At 41.9% G+C, this 11,493-nt stretch overlaps 1 pseudogene across 1 annotated transcript; it reads right to left on the reverse strand.

Annotated features, from left to right (window-relative positions):
* Window positions 1-4,942: 4,942 nt before the first annotated feature.
* Window positions 4,943-10,033, reverse strand: LOC144331413 (syntenin-1-like; annotated as a pseudogene). The gene is made up of 5 exons (XR_013398511.1): window positions 10,016-10,033; window positions 7,593-7,670; window positions 7,044-7,240; window positions 6,612-6,849; window positions 4,943-6,321 (listed from the first exon to the last, which is right to left on the reverse strand). The product of XR_013398511.1 is annotated as a syntenin-1-like (transcript).
* Between the last annotated feature and the right edge of the window lie 1,460 nt (window positions 10,034-11,493).

The following is an 11,493-nucleotide window of genomic DNA, read 5'->3' on the forward strand; positions in this document are numbered from 1 at the left end:
ATTGTTATGTCTTCTTGGAGAATTGACCCCTTTATCATTTGTAATGCCCCTCTTTATTCCTGATAATTTTCTTTGCTCTGAAGTCTGCTTTGTCTGAAATTGATATCACTTCTCCAGCTTCCTTTTGATTAGTGTTAGCATAGAATATGGATTAGTAACTTTCTTCATCCTTTTACTTCAAAATTTTTTATTATGGCATAATATACCCATGAAATTTACCATTTTAACTATTTTAATGTGGACAGTTTAGTGGCATTAGGAATATTCATAGCGTTTGGCAAGTATCACCACTGTCCATTCCCAGAACTTGGAAACAAGAACTCTGAACTCACTGAACTATAACTCCTAATTTCCCTCTCCTCCATCTCCAGCTCCTGGGAGCCTCTATATTACGTTCTTTCCCTGTAAATTTCCTATTCTAGCTACCTCATGTAAGTGGAGTCATACGATATTTGTCCTTTTGTCTTTGGCTTATTTCACTTACAACAATGTTTTCAAGGTTTATCCATGTTATAGCATAAATCAGGATTTTTCCCCATTTTTAAGGTTGAATAATATTCCATTGCATGTATACCATGTATTGTTTATCCATTCCTCTATTGATGGACATTTGAGTTGTTTCTACCTTTTGGTTATTGTGGATAATGCTGCTATGAACACTGGTATACAAGTATCTGCTTAGCCTCCTGCTTTCATTTCTTTGGGGTATGAATCTAGAGGTGGACTAGATGAGTCATATGGTCATTTTATGTCTAAATTTTGGAGGAACTGCCAAACGATTCCACAGCAGCGGCACCATTTTCATTTCTATCAGCAATGCGCAAGCGTTCCAATCTCACTCTCTCTCTCTTTTTGTTTTTGTTTTTTTTTTTTTGAGATGGAGTTTTGCTCTTGTTGCCCAGGCTGGAGTGCAATGGTGTGATATCGGCTCACTGCAACCTCTGCCTCCTGGATTCAAGCCATTGTCCTGCCTCAGCCTTCTCAATATAGATTATAGGCATGTGCCACCACATCTGGCTAATTTTGAGTTTTTAGTAGAGATGGGTTTTACCATGTTGGTCAGGCTGGTCTCAAACTCCTGACCTCAAGTGATCCGCCTGCCTCAGTCTCCCAAAGTGCTGGGATTACAGGCATGAGCCACCTCACCCGGCTCAATCTCTTTACTTAAAAAAATTGTGATAAGAACACTTTATGTGAGATCTACCCTCTTATCAAATTTTTGAGTGTACAATACATTATTGTTGACTCTGGGTACAATGTTATACAGCAGATCTCTAGAGCTTGTTCATCTTCCTTGACTAAGACTTCAAGCCTATTGATTAATGACTCCCTATTTCCCCTTCCTCCCAACTCCTGGCAACCACCATTCCACTGTTTGATTCTATGAATTTAACTATTTTAGATACTTCATGTAAGTGGAATCATACAGTATTTGTCTTTCTGTGACTGGTTTATTTCACTTAGCATAATGTTCTCAAGTTTCATCCATAGTTGTCATACTGAATTTTCTTCTTTTTTAAGACTGAATAGTATTTCATTGTATGTATGTACTACATTTTAAAATCCATTCATCTGTTGACCATCTTTTCACTTTTAATCTATTTATGTCTTTAATTTGGGTCTCTTGTGGGCAATATATAGTTGGGTCTTGTTTTTTAATTCACTGTGAAAGTCTTTTATTTTATTATGTATTTATTTATTTATTTTGAGATGGAGTTTCACTCTGTCACTCAGGCTGGTGTGGAGTGGCATGATCTCGGCTCACTGCAACCTCCGCCTCCTGGGTTCAAGTGATTCTCCTGCCTCAGCCTCCCAGATAGCTGGGACTACAGGCAAAGGCCACCATGCCCAGTTAATTTTTGGATTTTCAGTAAAGACGAGGTCTCACCATGTTTGCCAGGCTGGTCTTGAACTTCTGGCCTCATGTGATCCGCCCACCTCTGCCTCCCAAAGTGCTGGGATTATACATATGAGCCACTGTGCCCAGCCAGTCTTTGCTTTTAATTGGTGTATTTAGACTATTCACATTTAAAGTGATTATTTTTATAGTTGTTTTAATATCTACTGTATTCGTAACTATTTTCGACTCATTGCCTCATTGTCCTTGCTGTTGTTTTTTTCCCACTCTTTTTTCTGCATTATCTGGTTTAATTGAGCATCTTATATGATTTCCTTATCTTCCCTCTCTTAGCTTATCAATTATACTTTTTTTTTTACCTTTTAAATTGGTTGCCCTAGAATTTGCAATATACATTTACAACTAATCCAGTTTTACTTGGAAGTAACATTGAACCACTTCGCAGGTAGTGCAAGTATAGCTGTGTGCTGTATAATGATGTTTCAGTCAATGATAGACTGCATATACAATGGTGCTTCCATAAGAGATTATAATACTGGTGTTTTTTTTTTTTGGACTCTCTGTCACCCAAGTCAGAGTGTAGTGGTGTTATCTCAGCTCATTGCAACCTCCATCTTCTGGGTTCAAGCAATTATCCTGCCTCAGCCTCCTGAGTAGCTGGGATTATAGGCACCTGCCACCATCATGCCTGTCTAACTTTTGTATTTTTAGTAGAGACAGGGTTTCACCATCTTGGCTGGGCTAGTCTTGAACTCCTGACCTCAAGTGATCCACCCGCCTGGGCCTCTCAAAGTGCTGGGATTACAGACATGAGCCACCGCACCTGGCTGAGATTATAATACTGTATTTTTACTGTACCTTTCTGATGTTGGATATCTATTTAGATAAACAAATATTTACCATAGTATTACAATTGCCTACAGTATTTAGTACAGCAGCATGCTGTACAGGATTGTAATCCAGGAAAAATAGGCTATACAATATAGGCTAAGTGTGCAGTAGGCTATACTATATAGGTTTGTATAAGTGCACTCTGTGACATTTGCAGAAGGACAAAATCACCTGATGACAGATATCTCAGAGTGTGTCCCTGCCATTAAGTGACACCGGACTGTACTTTATAGCAGAGTACACCCAATTCCTCCCTCTTGTCCTTTGTATGATTGCTGTCATTAATTTAACTTATCTGTAAGCTATAATCACCAAATACATTATTACTATTATTATTTTGAACAAACTGCTATCTTTTAGATCAACTAAGAATAAGGAAAATAAAGATTTTATTTACCTTCAGTCATTCCTTCTCCATCCTTTCTTTATGTAGATTTGAGCTTCTGACCCATATTGTTTTCCTTCTCTCTGAAAAACTTCTTTTAGTATTTCTTGCAAGGCAGTTCTATTGGAGACAGATTTTCTCAATATTTTTCTGGGAGAGTCTTTATTTCTCCTTTACTTCTGAAAGATAATTTCACTGGTTACAATGTTCTAGATTGATTATTTTTCTTCCAGCACTTCAAATATCTCACTCCACTTTATTCTTGCTTGCATTCATTTCAAAAAGAACCTCACTATATTTTTTAATCCTAGTTCCTCTGTAGGTAAGGTGTTTTTTTATTTCGTCTGGCTTCTTTCAAGATTTTCTTTTTGTCTTTGATTTTTTTTTTTTTTTGAGACGGAGTCTTGCTCTGTTGCCCAGGCTGGAATGCAGTGGCGTGATCTCGGATTTTGGCTCACTACAACCTCCACCTCCTGGGTTCAAGCGATTTTCGTGCCTCAGCCTCCTGAGTAATTGGGATTACAGGCACCCACCACCACGCCCAGCTAACTTTTTTTTTTTTTTTTGTATTTTTAGTAGAGATGGGGTTTCGGCATGTTGACTAAACTGGTTTCGAACTCCTGACCTCAGGTGATCTACCTGCCTCAGCCTCCCAGAGTGCTGGGATTACAGGCGTGAGCCACCACGCCCGGCCTGTCTTTGATTTTCTAGATGTACATTTCTTTGGAATTTATCATGCTTGGTGTATTTATCTTCTTCTGAGCTTCCTGGTTTTGTGGTTTGGTATCTGTCATTAATTTTGGAAAATTTTCATACATTATTACTTCAAATATTTTTTTCTGTCTCTCTTTTTTTCTGTCTGGTATTCCCATTACATGTTTGTTGCATACATGAGTTTTATTTTTCATTTTTATTTTGTAACTTTATGTGTACATATTTAATTAGAATAGGCATAAATCAAAAATAAAAAAAATCAGGATAAAGTGTCACTGTCATTTTGTTTACAAGGAGGAATCAGGAAATGGAACAAATTATCAGAAAAATATTCTAAGACCATCTGAAGTGGCTAGGTTACATAATCTTCAGAGTCAAATGCCAAAGTTAAGTATTATACCACTTAATCCACAAATGAAAAAAAAGAGGAGTCAAAAGTTTATCCTGTTTAGGCCGGGCGTGGTGGCTCCTAGCACTTTGGGAGGCCAAGGTGAGCGGATCGCTTGAGGTCAGCCTGGTCAACATGGTGAAACCCTGTCTCCACAAAAAATAAAAAAAATTAGCTGGGCATGGTGCTGCATATCTGTAATCACAGCTACTCGAGAGGCTGAGGCAGAATTGCTTGAGCCCACGAGGCGGAGGTTGCGTTGAGCAGAGATTGCGCCATTGCACTCCAGCCTGGGCAGTGGAGTAAGTGAGACATCGTCTAAAAAAAAAAAAAATTTATCCTGTTTACTATAATAATTTTTACATTCAATCTATAGTGCTACTGGCAACTTTTAGAAGAAAGAAATTCCCATTAAGCATTGACCAGAAAATCTCAAATGCAACTAAGCAGCTATGCTATGCTATAGCTCATTAAGTATCATTAAACTGTTCTGGGCTAGTGTACATTTCAGGTTAATAGAGAGCCACATTTTGGGTTTTAGAAAGGCAGCAATAATTATATTTCAGCTTTTAGTCTGGATGCTTAACACAGTTAAGGCGACAGTTCAAGCACATTCAGTGAAGGTAGTTAAGATTTAAGAATAACCATCACCATCTCTTACAACTTACATATACTGTTTAATGCTTACATGGAAGGAAACCAGTGGTGGTTTTTGTTGTTGTTGTTGTTGTTGTTTTGTTTGTTTTTTTGAGACAGAGTCTCACCCTATTGCTTAGGGGGGCATGCAGTGACTTGATCTTAGCTCACTGCAACCTCCACCTCCTGGGTTCAGGCAATTCTGCTGCCTCAGCCTCCTGAGTAGCTGGGATTACAGGCATGCGCCACCACGCCTGGCTAATTTTTGTATTTTTAGTAGAGACAGGTTTTCACCATGTTGGTCATGCTTGTCTTGAACTCCTGACCTCATGTGATCCTCCCACCTCAGCATCCCAAAGTGCTGGGATACAAGTGTGAGCCACAGCACCTGACCAAAACCAGTATTCTTTTTTGAGATGGAGTCTCACTCTGTCGCCCAGGCTGGAGTGCAGTGGCGCGATCTCGGCTCACTGCAAGCTCTGCCTCCCAGGTTCACGCCATTCTCCTGCCTCAGCCTCCCGAATAGCTGGGACTACAGGCGCCCGCCACCACACCTGGCTGATTTTTTGTATTTTTGAGTAGAGAAGGGGTTTCACAGCGTTAGCCAGGGTGGTCTCAATCTCCTGACCTCGTGATCTGCCCGCCTCGGTCTCCCAAAGTGCTGGGATTACAGGCGTGAGTCACTGCACCTGGCCCAAAACCAGTGTTCTTAATTGGCATTTTATACACACATACACAGAATTAAAAAAAAAAAAACTATCAAAGGCAATCATTCTAAGTGTACTATGGTAGAATGTGTTAAAAATGCAAACATGCCATCAAACTAAAATAACATGAACAGCACTTCTCATGACCTAGGAGAAAGGTGACTGGTTCTCACACGAAGCTAAGCCTGTATCAGTCATCCTAATCAAAATGGCTTATAAAAGTATCAGGTTTCCGGGAGAGAAACTATTCCAGGAAAGTCAGTAAATCTCTTGAAAGTTTCACCTCTATAAAACCAGGATGAGGCTACAGCTCTCTTGAAATCTGAACAAGGTATCAGATGAAACAGTAAGATTCCCAGCCATAATGTGAGATGGAAAGATCCTCATGCCACGTATGCTCAATCGCTGGCCCCAGAAAGCTTCATGTGCAGAATACACAAGTTGCCAAAGAAGGAAACTGGAGACGTTCAGCTACATTTCCGTCGTGTGGTGAATTTTAAACCCTCAGGAATGGTGTGGTCTATTAGGCTTTTCATGCTTGGTGTCATCCACTTAATATGTTCAAAGATAAAAGCAGACATGATTGTAATAGTAACTAGAGTCCCAGATGTTGCCAGTATGTCTGCAATTTGAGAGTCTTTCAGTCCAATGACATTCTGTCTGTTGATTTCACAGATGTTATGTTTTGTGAGAAGACCATTTCTGGCTACAGAACTGTCCTTCACTGTGGATATTATTTTTTCTTTCTTTCTATTTTTCTTTTGGAGATGGAGTCTCTGTTGGCCAGGCTGGAGTGCAGTGGTGCAATCTCGTCTCACTGCATCCCCTGCCTCCCCGATTCAAACAATTCTCCTGCCTCAGCCTCCTGAGTAGCTGGGATTATAGGTGTGCACCACCATGCCTGGCTAATTTTAGTAGAGATGGGGTTTCACCACATTGGCCAGGCTGGTCTCAAACTCCTGGCATCAGGTAATCTGCCTGCCTTGGCCTGCCAAAGTGCTGGGATTACAGGCATGAGCCACCACGTCTGGCCTATTTTTCCATTTTAAAAGAGAAAACCAACATGTCCAGTGCTATCCTTATGCATGGTAATTGTCCATTCAAAGGGTCTGTCATGAATGGTTATAGAAATCTTCTCTCCAAAAGCCTGTTTGAGCACCTTGTGTGCTTTATCTGAGCTCCAGCCTACACAGTTTTCACCATTGATTTGGAGTACTTGGTCCCCAAATCTCAGACCAACCATTGAGTCTGGAGAATTAGCCTTGACTAGCTGAACAAATATACCATTATCTATTGATTTAAACCTGAGTCCAATTTTTCCATCTTGGTACTTATGGCTTCATGAATTTCCCATCTTGATCCAATGGCTTCATGAATCCCTTGCTGAATTTCTGCTCTACAAATTCCAACATCATTACCAGTTACAGGAGCCATTGTATAGTTCATACTGGAAGGTCTTGCTACCAACTGGCCCTGAATTGGTGCTCCAGAAACCATGGTCATATTTGCATGTATTTCTTCTTCATTTAAACTCAGACCCATGTATTGAGAGAGCTCTGGACATAGTTTGGGATAATGGTTTCCATCTTGAGAGATGTGAACAGAAGCTTCTGAAAAAATTGCTGGGTTGGCCGGGTTTGCAGAAAAAGCAGTGTATTAATCTGTTCTCACACCGTTAATAAAGACACACATGAGACTTGGTAATTTACAAAGGAAAGAGATTTAATTGACTCACAGTTCCACATGGCTGGAGAGGCCTCACAATCATGGTGGAAGGCAAAGGAGGAGCAAAGTAATGTCTCATATGGCAGCAGGCAAGAGAGCGTGTGCAGGGAAACACTCCTTTATAAAGCCATCAGATCTCATGAGACTTATTCACTATCACAGGAACAGCATGGGAAAGACCCACCCTCCTGATTTAGTTACCTCCCACTGAATCCCTCCCATGACATGTGGGAATTATGGGAGCTACAATTTGAGATTTGGGTGGGGACACAGCCAAACCATATCAACCAGTTTGAGCCTGAATTATTTTGAGTCTGCCTTCAAGTCTTCAAGAGATGGAGAGAGACATATTTTTGCAGGGTTCTTCTAGACCACAAGGACCCACTTGCCACTGCTGCCTCTGGTCACTCTGCATAAGTAAGTTTTAGATTTCAAGCCTCTCCTTTTGATTATTTCTTCGAGTTTCCATCTCTCTGCCTCCATTCCCCATCTGCTCTTGGATGTCGTCCAACTTTTCCATTAGAGCCTTTAGCATATTAATCAGCAATTTTACATTTCTGGTCTGATAATCCCCAAATCTCTGCCATACATGGGTTTGTGTATGATGTGTGCTTTGTTTCTTCAGAATGTGTGTTTTTTTGTTTTGTTTTTTATCATGCTTTGTAATTTTCTGTTGAAAGTCAGATGTGATGTATTGGGTAAAAGGAACTGACATAGATTGATCTCTAGTGTGTTTATCTGGCTAGGAGTGAGGCTGTGTTTGCTGTTTGTTGTAGCTGTGGTGTCAGAGACTAAAATTTTCTTGAATGCTTTTGTTTTTATCTCCCGTGGTGTCTTGGGTTTTCCTAGAGACTCCTTAAATAGGGTCTTAGGCTTGCAGATTTTTTTTTTTTTGAAACAGAGTCTTGCTCTTGTTGCCAACGCTGGAGTGCAATGGCACAATCTCGGTTCACTGCAAACTCTGCCTCCCGGGTTTAAGCCACTCTCCTGCCTCAGCCTCCCAAGTAGCTGGGATTACAGGTGCTCATCTCCATGCCTGGCTATTTTTTTTGTATTTTTAGTAGAGATGGGGTTTCACGATGTTGGCCAGGCTGGTCTTGAACTCCTGACCTCAGGTGATCTGCCCCCCTCGGCCTCCCAAAGTGCTGGGATTACAGCTGTGAGCCACTGCGCCTGGCCAGATGTGTGTTTTTTTTTTTTTTAAAGCTGAAATCCAGTTATTATACAGGGGCCATCTTGATGTGGTGGTGAGGTATAGGGGTTAGGGAAACATTCTTTACTTTTCTGATTAAGTCTTAGTCTTCTAGTGAGCCTGAGTTGGGTATTTCTCTTCCCCTAGGTCAGTTGGGCTTTGGTAAAACCCCAGTAGGTTAGACTCTGGTAAAGTAGATTCCCTTGAGGGCAGACCTTGTTAAAGAGAACAGAGAGCTCTGGGTGTATTTCAGAGCAGTTACTTCCCCCTCCTCTGCGGGGAGTTAGAGGTTATTTTTCTCTGATCTTCACAGTGGGGACCTGGTGGAATTCCTCAAGGCAAAGCTCACAGGAGCATGGACACCTCCCTATGACTGGCCCCCTTTGGGGTTTTCAGTTCTCCAGCTCGTTTACACTGAGCCTCCAGCAACTACTGATGCCAGTTCCACACACTACAGCAGATACTGACTCCAGCTGTGCGTGTCTGCTCCCAGTAAGCTGCCATTCTTTGTAATTTTCTATTGTCCCCAGTTTTGGGGACAGAGATTGGCTCTGTGACCTCAGTTCTCTGATGGATCTAAGAGTTGATGATCATTAGTTTGTTCAGCTTTTTTTTCTCGTTGCAAGAATAGGAGAGATGACGTCCAAGTTCTTTACTGGAAGTTGGCATTTTCTTTTTTTTCTTGTTTTTACGTAAATCTAAGTTTGTGGACTGAGATGTGTACCCACCGTAGACTGATCTCTACAAATATTGTTGGAAACTTCTCAGCAGCCATTCAATTCAAAAAAAGAACTCCCAGACCTAGTTTAGAGGAATGTTACTGGAGACCTAGTTTAGAGGAATGTTACTGGAGACCTAGTTTAGAGGATAGTTACAATCCAGACACCAAGAGAGGGTTCTTGGATCTCACTCAAGAAAGAATTTGAGGCAAATCCATAGAGTAAAGTAAAAGCAAGTTTATTGAGAAAGTGAAGTAATAAAAGAGTGGCTACTCCACAGGCAGAGCAGCGTGTGGCCTGCTCAGTTGTTTACACTTGTTGTGACTTCTTGATTCTATGCTAAACAAGGGGTGGATTATTCATGAGTTCTCCAGGAAAGAGGTGGACAATTCCCAGAACGGAGGGTTCGTCCCCTTTTTAGACCATATAGGGTCACTTCCTGATGTTGTCATGGCATTTGTAAACTGTCATGGTGCTGGTAGGAGTGTCTCTTAGCATGCTAATGCATTGTAATTAGCATATAATGAGCAGTGAGGATGACCAGAGAGCACTTTCTTCACCATCTTGGTTTTGGTGGGCTTTGGCTGGCTTCTTCACTGCATCCTGTTTTATCAGCAAGGTCTTCATGACCTGTATCTTGTGCCAACCTCCTATGACCTAGAACGCCTAACTTCCTGGGAATGCAGCCCCGTAGGTTTCAGCCTCGTTTTACCCAGCCCCTATTCAAGATGGAATTGCTCTGGTTTGAACACCTCTGACAGGAACCCAAGGCAAAGGGATAATTAAAGGTTGGACCTCACCTGTGTATGACCAACCATGCCGTAGGGAAAACAGCAGCACAATCTTGAGGTAGAATCTGGGTCTCCTAACACCAACCAGGCTTGCTTGGGCGTCACTGGGAAGTGGAATATTTTAGTGCCTATGACATTCCTTTGTGTCCCAGTGGAGCATAAACAGATTCAATATTTGGCTAAGTGCTGGAAGAGCAGCCCAGGATCCCCTGGCCCTTGCTATGCATCTGCCTTGATTGATGTGCATAGCGGAAGTGACTTTCATAGGAGAAGCAATTTTGTGTAGGTTCCTGGGAGAAAAGGGAATATGCCCCTTGTTCCCTGGTTAGGACACAGGGGTGATGTCTGAACCCTAGGGAGAGAGTAGGCAAAAGATGAAAAGGTCACATCCATGAGTACTTTGTGTGCCCCGACAGCAGGAGCAGGGCTGCTTCAGAGCCCAGGTGACAAAGTGCAGATGAGAATAAGGAGAGAGGTGCCAGTGAGGTGTCTTTCCTTTTTTTTTTGTAGGCATCTTGTGGTCGTGGCACAGGTAGGGACAGGTAAGGAAGCACCTGTAGCGTGCTTCCCTGTAGGTAGGGAAGCAAGATGTTTACTGCTGTAAACAAGAAGCAAGATGTCCCCATGAGGGGTGCATGGAGAATGTTTCCGAGCTCCTGTGGGGACTGTCTCAGGAGTGTTTACATTTGAGCTGGAAGCTGCTTGTCATGGATGAATTACATGACCCTGATGATGAATTACATGACCCTGATGAATTACATGACCCTTGATGATGACCCTGCGGAGGGTGTGTCAAGTGATGGGGGATACTTTTGAGTAGGCTGACCTTTCCTTCTCTCCATATCCCAGAGCGGTCCTCTTTCCTATCTGTGGGTATTTCTACCTCTGCTCCACGCACCCCTAGTCTTGTATAACACCTTGGCTTACAAGTGTTCCTAAAGACCCATCTCTCTTCTGCTGATGACTTCCTGGGGGTATCAGTCTGTTCATCCGTCAAGAATGTGGATGAACAAACAGATACATTACACTTCCAGACTGAAAAGGCTCTTAATAATTGGGCTGGCACCATAAGTCACTATGTTCTATTTAGGTATGGAACTTACCAGAACAGAAAGAAGGGGAGAGGAAGGAGACTTCTTGGTTAGCAGTCTGTTTCTCTTATAAATCAGTATGATCTCTTGAGCAAAAGTTAAAGGGAAAAGGTGGAGGCGACACTGTGACCTGGCCTAGGAAGTCTAGGTTTGAGCCAAGTCAAACACATTTCTCCTCTGTCTCAGCTCTGTGAGCTCAGTTCTGAGGTTACCCTAGGTTACCTTGGGCAATGCCTATGGAAATTGGCTCTAGAAAGGGAAGTGGGAGAATGGCAGAGTCCAGAGTCCACTTATTCTACAGGTCAGGGCCCTCTTTTTTTTTTTTTTTTTTTTTTTTTTTGAGACAGTGTCTTGCTGTTTGCCCAGGAATTCAGTGGTGTGATCATAGCTCACTAC

The sequence above is a fragment of the Macaca mulatta genome, chromosome 9, assembly GCF_049350105.2.
Source record: "Macaca mulatta isolate MMU2019108-1 chromosome 9, T2T-MMU8v2.0, whole genome shotgun sequence".
Taxonomy (NCBI): domain Eukaryota; kingdom Metazoa; phylum Chordata; class Mammalia; order Primates; family Cercopithecidae; genus Macaca; species Macaca mulatta.